Here is a 7699-nt window from a genome sequence, read left to right as displayed (position 1 = left end):
GTAGAGACGGGGTTTCACTGTGTTGGCCATGCTGGTCTTGAACTCCTGACCTCAAGTGATCCACACGCTCCTTGGCCCAAAGTTCTGGGATTACAGGCGCGAGCCACCGCGCCCGGCCGGCATATAGATATTTATGTCTCCTTGTCACACTCATTCTTGGCTGCACTCTCAAAAGCTGTTTCTTATTTCTTCCTTTGCTACCAAAATAGCAGTTCTGTTGGGCCAGCCGCATGCCTAGCCCTAAGGATGAATCAGAACGGGCCTAATCATAGGCATCCCACTGCCCTCTGCCCGAGACTTGACTTTCAGCCTCCCTTGCAGCTGGCAGGAGCCATGTGACCCAGTCATAGCCACTGACGTGCTGGTGCAGCTGCTGTGATGTCAGGAGTCTCCCAGCAGCCGCAGCCACTTCGTGACCATGAAGCAACTAAAAGACACCACACTGAGGGTGACCGAGCAGAAGTGTGGAAGGAGCCTGGGTCCTTCCGGAATGAACCAAGGCGGTAAAGCCAGGGCCCAGGTTTGCGCAGCTGGATGAGTCCTTCAGGGAAGCAGAGCTGGGCTTCTACGCTCTGCAGCCATTGCTCATCCGCCTGAAAATGAGCCCCAGGGCGACAGGGACAGGGAAACACTCCTCCCGTCAGGCCAGGCTCCTTGCAGGAGAGAGTTCTTAGGATGTCCCAGATGGGGATGACAAATGCCAGCCGGGGACTGTCAGCACCTTCCAATCACACAGCGCGGATTGGGGTTGCAGGAGATCTATTCGCAGGAGCAGGCTCCTGGCCAGGAGGAGGGGCAGCCAGACTTCCGGGGGAGGGAGCCGGGGGTGCTTTGCCCCTGCCCAGGAAGCTCCTTCTAGAGGCCTTGAAGGATTTTGAGGAGGGGCAGGGACCCCAGGATCCCCCAAGGAAGACCTTCATCTATTTCTTTTTCTTTTCACATCTCTCCAACCCTTTTCCTCAGGGCCCTTATCCCCTTACCCTAAGCGGATAAACTAAATCATCCAATGAATGAGAAACTTTTTAGCCCTTGTGTTCAACCTTTCATCAACCCTGGGAGGCAGGGACTGTTACAGAGAGAGACTGAGTGGTTCCTTCTAGAACAGCTAAGTGGGGAAACTGAGGCTGAAAGAGCTTCAGTGATGCTGTGGTCAGGTAACATAGATGCTGCAATCACACGAGCTGGGTTTGGGTCCTGGTCTTAGCCTTTGCCGGCTGTGTGGTCTGGGGAACTGGCTCCCCCTCTCTGATCCCTAGCTTGCTCATACGCATCCCAGGGAAGCAATCGTGGTCTGCAGCACTGGGCTGCTAAGGGTGGAGAGATGATGCCCCCAAATGCCCACCACAGGAGAGGGTGGTCTATACCAGGGCTTCCTAGACTGTGGGCCGAACCTGGCCCGCATCTGAATTTATAAACAAAGTTGTACTAGAACACAGCCAAACCTATCACGTATATGTTGTCTATGTGTACCCTGAATTTACTGTCTGGCTCAAACAGAAAACGTTTGCCAACCACCAGTCTATACTCTCGCCACCCCAAATATGGTCCATAGACTGGCAGCATTGACACCACGGTTAAAAATGCAGAGTCTGGCCAGGCACGGTGGCTCACGCCTGGAATCCCAGCACTTTGGGAAGCCAAGGCAGGTAGATTGCTTGATCCCAGGAGTTCAAGACCAGCCTGGGCAATATGGCGAAACCTCATCTATACCAAAGATACAAAAATTAGCCAAGTATGGTGGCACATGCCTGTAATCCCAGGTACTCGAGAGGCTGAGGGGAGAGGATTGCCTGACCTCGGGAGGTTGAGACTGCAGTAAGCCATGATTGCACCACTGCACTCCAGCCTAGGCACCAGAGCAAGACCCTGTCTCAAAAAAAAAACAAAAAAAAGCAGAGTCTCAGGCCCATCCAGGACTGGCATCAGAGCGTTTTAACAAGATGGCCATGGTGGAGGAGACACGGCCAGCTATTGAAGGGTCTGCAGGGGCAGAGTGGAGGAAGCATAGAAAGGTCAAGAGAGGTAGCCCGTGCCTCCCCCAGGGATTCCGACTCAACTGGTCAGGTGGTTAGGCCAGCGCATCTTGTAAGAGCCCCTCAGGTGACCCTGATGAGCAGTCTCGGTGCACTGGGCAGATGAAGGAAGATACAAGCGGGGTCCAGTGGGGAAGTGGAGACTCCACACTTAGGACAGGCCAACCCTGTCCCATGAGAAAAGCCTCAAAGGGAGATGGGATGGGAGGGGTCTGCAGTGGACCTGCTGGGTGCTTCCTGAGCTTGATCGGCGAGGAAGGAGAAGGAGGAACGAGCAGAGAAAGAGGGAAAAGCAGAGGGGAGGGCAAAGATCCCAGAGACTCAAGAATCTCCCACCCAGGCCCTGGGGACTAAAACAAGGCCAGGATGAGGAGAGGCTGGTAAGACCCACACCATCTGGAGTGACTTTGCCAGGGGCTAAGGAGGGCTCTTGCCCAGGGTTCCCAAACTTCACACATTCCGAGGCTCCCTCTGTGACCTTGACCATCTCATCTGGTCTATCATTTGTTTCATACTTTTCTTTAAAATGACTTAGTTATTTTTTTTTCTTAAATGTTTATTTTAGCCCTTCGGGAGGCCAAGGCCAGTGGATCACTTGAGGTTAGGAGTTCGAGACCAGCCTGGCCAACATGGTGAAACCCCATCTCTATCAAAAATAGAAAAATTAGCTTGGCATGGTGGCACATGCCTGTAGTCCCAGCTACTTGGGAGGCTGAGGCCAGAGGATCACTTGAACCCGGGAGGTGGAGGTTGCAGTGAGCCAAGATTGCACCACTGTACTCCAACCTGGGGGACAGAGTGAGACCCTGTCTCAAAAAAATAAAATAAAATAAATAAATAAATAAATAAATAAATAAATAAATGTTTATTTTAAAAGGAAATTCTGTTGCACCAATGTAAATAGAAAAGCAGTATCACTTGCTTTGCAGATGACTCTGAAAATAAGCACAGTGGACATCAGTCATGTTTAACATTGACCAGGATTTCAGATGCCATCACAGTGTGTTCGTGAACTGCCACCTGCACACACCAGGAGCCTGGGGCCTGCTCTCTCAGATGGAGAGGGTAAGCAGGAGTCGGCCAGTATTAAAGACGCATGAGCCCCCAGCTCAGCCGAGAAGGAGAGAACAATCACTGGAGAGAAACAGCTATTCCCCTGGGCACTGTGCCTACCACACTGGGCACCCGGTGGACTGTGATGGCCAGAGTCCCATTTCCGGCACACTCATCCAGGCCAGCCCCGTTCCTTAGAGTTGGGGAGGCTGGACCCCAAGAGCAGAGGTCACATCAACACCCACACCAGCCTCAGGTGCGTCCCTTTGTCCCCTTGTCCTCTCCTCACAGGCAAGAGATCCCCAACCTCTGCCCTGTGCCAAGAGCATCTCCGAAATCTCACAACTGCCTTTAGGTGGCAGGTGCCTGGAGCTGGAGCTATCCTTCCAGCACCTACAACCACGAGGCCCCAGGTGTCTTCCCAGAGGGAAACACTGGGTTTAAGGGCATCCGTTCAACTGTTCAACTCCCATGAAGGCAGCGTGAATGGTCTGACTCTGTTCCTGGGCAAGCACAAGAGTATGTGACAGTTGGGTATGTGGGCTGGCCTGGCCACCAACACAGGTCTCTGGGGACAGTGGCTCGCCCCCAGTCCAGAACCACGGGCCGGGGCATGCCTGCCGGGCGGCGGGCTCTCTTTACTGCCAGGCAGTAGGGGAAAGAAGCCCTTTGTCTTCAGGTCACATCCGCGTGTTGGCACGTCCCCAGGAGCTGCGGTCACCTCCTCTTTCGTGGACAAGGTTGCCTCATGTTGCTAAGGCACAGTTTGGAGGGAGGGGAACCCAAGCTCCAGGCGGCACTGCCTGGGTTCAAACCTCAGCTCTGAGCCCCTGAGCGGCTGTGGAGGAAGGGCTGGCCTCTGTGTGTCCCTTGCTTATTGTAAAATGGGATGCTCATAAAGCACAAGTCACAGAGCAGTGGAAAGGATCAAAGAGCGAATGCGTGTCCGGCACCTCGAATAGTGTGAGCGCTCCACAACTGTGAGCAAGGGAAGTCTGCGTTTTTTTGTTTTTTGTTTTCCACCTCTCATTTTAAATAACGCCGTTGCGAAAGCTTTTGCTGCTGAGGGTTATTTCCTTGGATACAGAACCCCGCCTCAAGATAACGTTCGAGGCTGGGGGGCCATGTAGCTGCGTGGGGCTTTTTCCATGCAGACAGAAGCATCTTCGAAATCGGAATCTGTGTACAGCCAAGGGATGTGTTATTTTCCCCGCATCCTTTGCAGCACTGCGCTTTATTGTTTTATCTATTTTTGTTTTTCTCATTTGATCAGCAAGGCTGTGCAGTCTTCCGTGTACCGGTTAACTGTCTATATTTCCTCAGGGATGAATGGTTTGTTCACCGCTTTTGATTGTTTTTCAGGTGGTGTCTGGGACAGTGCCTGGTGCTGTCAGCTGGAGCTGGCAGGCCCACACTAGAAGCATCTTCTAAGTAGGAAGGGGAGAGAGGGGCTTGAAGCTGGGGGAGATGGGGAAAGCCTCCCGCCCCATCCACACCGTGCCTGCCTTCCCTTCATTCTGGGTATGCTGGAGCCTGACAGCTGAGGGGTGCTCTCCCAGGATCGGGACTGCAGGCGCCTGACAAACTGAAGAGCACTGAAGCTGGAGATGGAGAGAAGAGGGAGCACTGACTATGTTCTTGGAGCAACGAGCAAGTCAGCGAGGCACGCGTGTGACAGGTGCCTTTCCTGAACCCAGCAATCCTCCTCCCCTTTCCTTGGCTCTCCTGGGAACCCCTAATGAAGTCAGAATAAGCCACTCCACGAATTTATGATCCCCGTATGACTGTCTCCCTTTGCTCCTTAATCACTCAGGTGCCCAGATTCTCTATTAGCAAGAAGCCCAGAACCCCCTTCTCGAATCCTCTCTCGTTTTCAATCTTCCAAGGACACCAAGGTCTTCCTTAACCCACTGCTGGGGATCAACTGCCAAAGGTCACTGCTGCCAGGGCATCTTGCCACCACATGGCACTGCCAAAGATGCATCCAGAATAGTCCTGCAGACACTGCACTTGGCAGGGGAGCCCATGCTAGGCAGATCTTTGCCTGGGTATTGGAGGTCACCCACACTTGAGACTTCAGTTTACAGTTCTCATGGGTCACTCTTAAATACTCAGAGCAGAATGCCAAGTGACTCCTCACATTATCCTCCATGCACCCTGGATCCCAGAACCTGGCACATCACTTTCCTCCACCACTGTTGCCCTGGTCACTACCACCTCCTCCTGCTAGGCTGGGCTTTTTCAACCGCTGCCCTTTTGACATTTGGGGCCAGATCTTCCTCTGCTGTGGGGACATGGCAGGATGCTCGGCAGCACCCCTGGCCTCTGCCCATCAGATGCCCATAGCACACCCACCACTATGACAAGAAAAAATGTCTCCAGACATTGCTCAGTGTCCCCTGAGGAGCAGAATGGCCCCAGTGGAGAGCCAGTGCCCTAGACTATTGGGGTACCACCTCTCCACGCTGGCCTGGACCCCATTCACGCTGGCCTGGACTCCCTCCCCTCGCCCCTTGCTTCCTTTTCTTGACATCACAGTAGGGGTGAGCTTTAAAAAAAACCACACAGCTCATGATGCGTGTCATGCTAGGTTCAAAAGCGCTGGGTGGTTTCTCTTGGTGTTTGAGATCCACACCTGTGCCTTGGCCCCCGGGCCCCACAGGGCCTGACCTCACCCCTGTCTCCAGTTTGCGTGGCTCCCACCATGCCAGGCACAGAGCCCTGCCTCTGACGTCAGCACCCTCTGTCCTCTGCCTTAAGCTCTGTTCAGTCCACTGCATTCTAGGCCCTTCCACACCCCTGGGGCCCGCAGAGGCCCCCGGCCCCTGCCCCTGGTGTTGCCCACTCTCTGCTGCGCCTCTCGGTCCACCTGATTTATGCCTTCATTACTTTTCCTTTGTTATCCGGTTTCTGTTTTATTAATTTATTTTTATTGTATTTACTTCTGTCATCCCTACTAGACTGTCAGCTCAGTGAGGGCAGGGGCCTGTCTTGTTCCTTGCCATATCCCCAGAGTCCAGAACGGCACCTGGGTTGTGGGAGGCACCCAGGAAACACCGGGTTCCTGAAGGAATGAATGAAACGGGAGTGGGCTTCTCTTGTCCTGGAAATGGGCCTTGTCCCCCACATGGCTGCAGAGTTGCAGAGGGGAAGGCTGGAGCTACCCTCCCGTGGGCCCCTGTGGGCTTAAGAATCCTGCACTCAGCCGAGGACCTGCAGGCTTCGTGCCTCCGGCTCTTGGGAAACAGGTGGAAACTTCCTTCCCGAGGGCCGGAAGCAGCCGCAGGCCCCACCACACCCAGCCCTGGCCCAGCTCAAGGCGAGGTCCCGGGTCTAAATATAGAAAGTGGGTTGTGAGCAGGCGGGTTTCTTCTCTGGTGAGAGGAAGTGGCTGCTCTGATTAAAACCGGGGTTTGTTCACCCCTCATTGAGACAGTTCTCCTCACCGGCCAGGAGAAAGGAAATGTGGCAAAAAGAACGCAGCCGATGAGGCCTTCCAAAAAGGCCCGGAGAAAGCACCCGAGGGCAGGTGGTCTCTGGTTCCTCCCTGGGGAATGGCTGGGAACCCTGCCTGCACTGAGACACAGGGGCTGCGTCTCCCTGAGCCAACCCTAGCCGCTCGGGGTCTCGGTTTGAAAAAAAAGGGATTGGCCAGATTGGATTTTCAAAGCTGGTGTTACCTGGTATTGCCTGAGTCAGGAGCTCTCTGAGTCTCAGTCTCCCCATCTGCAGAATGGGTTGACGATGACCATGCCTGTAACAGAACGGCTGGTAGGATTCAAGGAGGCAATGTGTGTGGCTGGCCTAGGACAGAGCCTGGCACATGACGAGGGCTCCGAAGGCGCTTGCTGTTGTCAGATGTCCACATGAAGTGTGACAAAATGAATGCAGAGCCCCTTGTTGAAACATTACCAAGAATTTCAAGATGGGCTGGGCACAGTGGTTCACGCCTATAATCCCAGTACTTTAGGAGACCGAGGCAGGCGGATCACTTGAGGTCAGGAGTTCGAGACCAGCCTGACCAACATGGTGAGACCCCGTCTATACTAAAAATACAAAAATTAACCAGGAATGTGGTGCACGCCTCTAATCCCAGCTACTCGGGAGGCTGAGGCAGGAGAATCACTTGAACCTGGGAGGCGGAGGTTGTAGTGAGTGGAGATCATGCCCTTGGGTGACAGAGTGAGAACTCTGTCTCAAAAAAAAAAAAAAAGAAAAAGAGAATAATTTCAAGATGGTAACAGCAGAGCATGAAACCCTGTGCAAGGCCCTTCTGAGCCCTGCGTGACTGTCTTGGCTGCCATAACTAGGATGATTTCTATCAGAGGAGCCTCGGGGAGCCCACAGAGCAGTGCACAGCCCCCAAACCCACCCCCAGCCCAGGCCCATGCTTCCCCCACCCCTGACCTGCTGCCCATGGGTGGGCCCGTTTGAAGAAGGTGATGAAAGTAGCAAAAAGGGGCCGGGCACCGCGGCTCATGCCTGTAATCCCAGCACTTTGGGAGGCCGAGGCAGGCAGATCACGAGGTCAGGAGTTTGAGACCATCCTGGCTGACATGGTGAAACCCTGTCTGTACTAAAAACACAAAAAATTAGCCGGGTGTGATGGCGGG

This window comes from Mandrillus leucophaeus, unplaced genomic scaffold (assembly GCF_000951045.1).
Source record: "Mandrillus leucophaeus isolate KB7577 unplaced genomic scaffold, Mleu.le_1.0 Scaffold19, whole genome shotgun sequence".
NCBI classification, from domain to species: Eukaryota; Metazoa; Chordata; class Mammalia; order Primates; family Cercopithecidae; genus Mandrillus; species Mandrillus leucophaeus.
Note: the sequence above shows the minus strand (reverse complement) of the source record.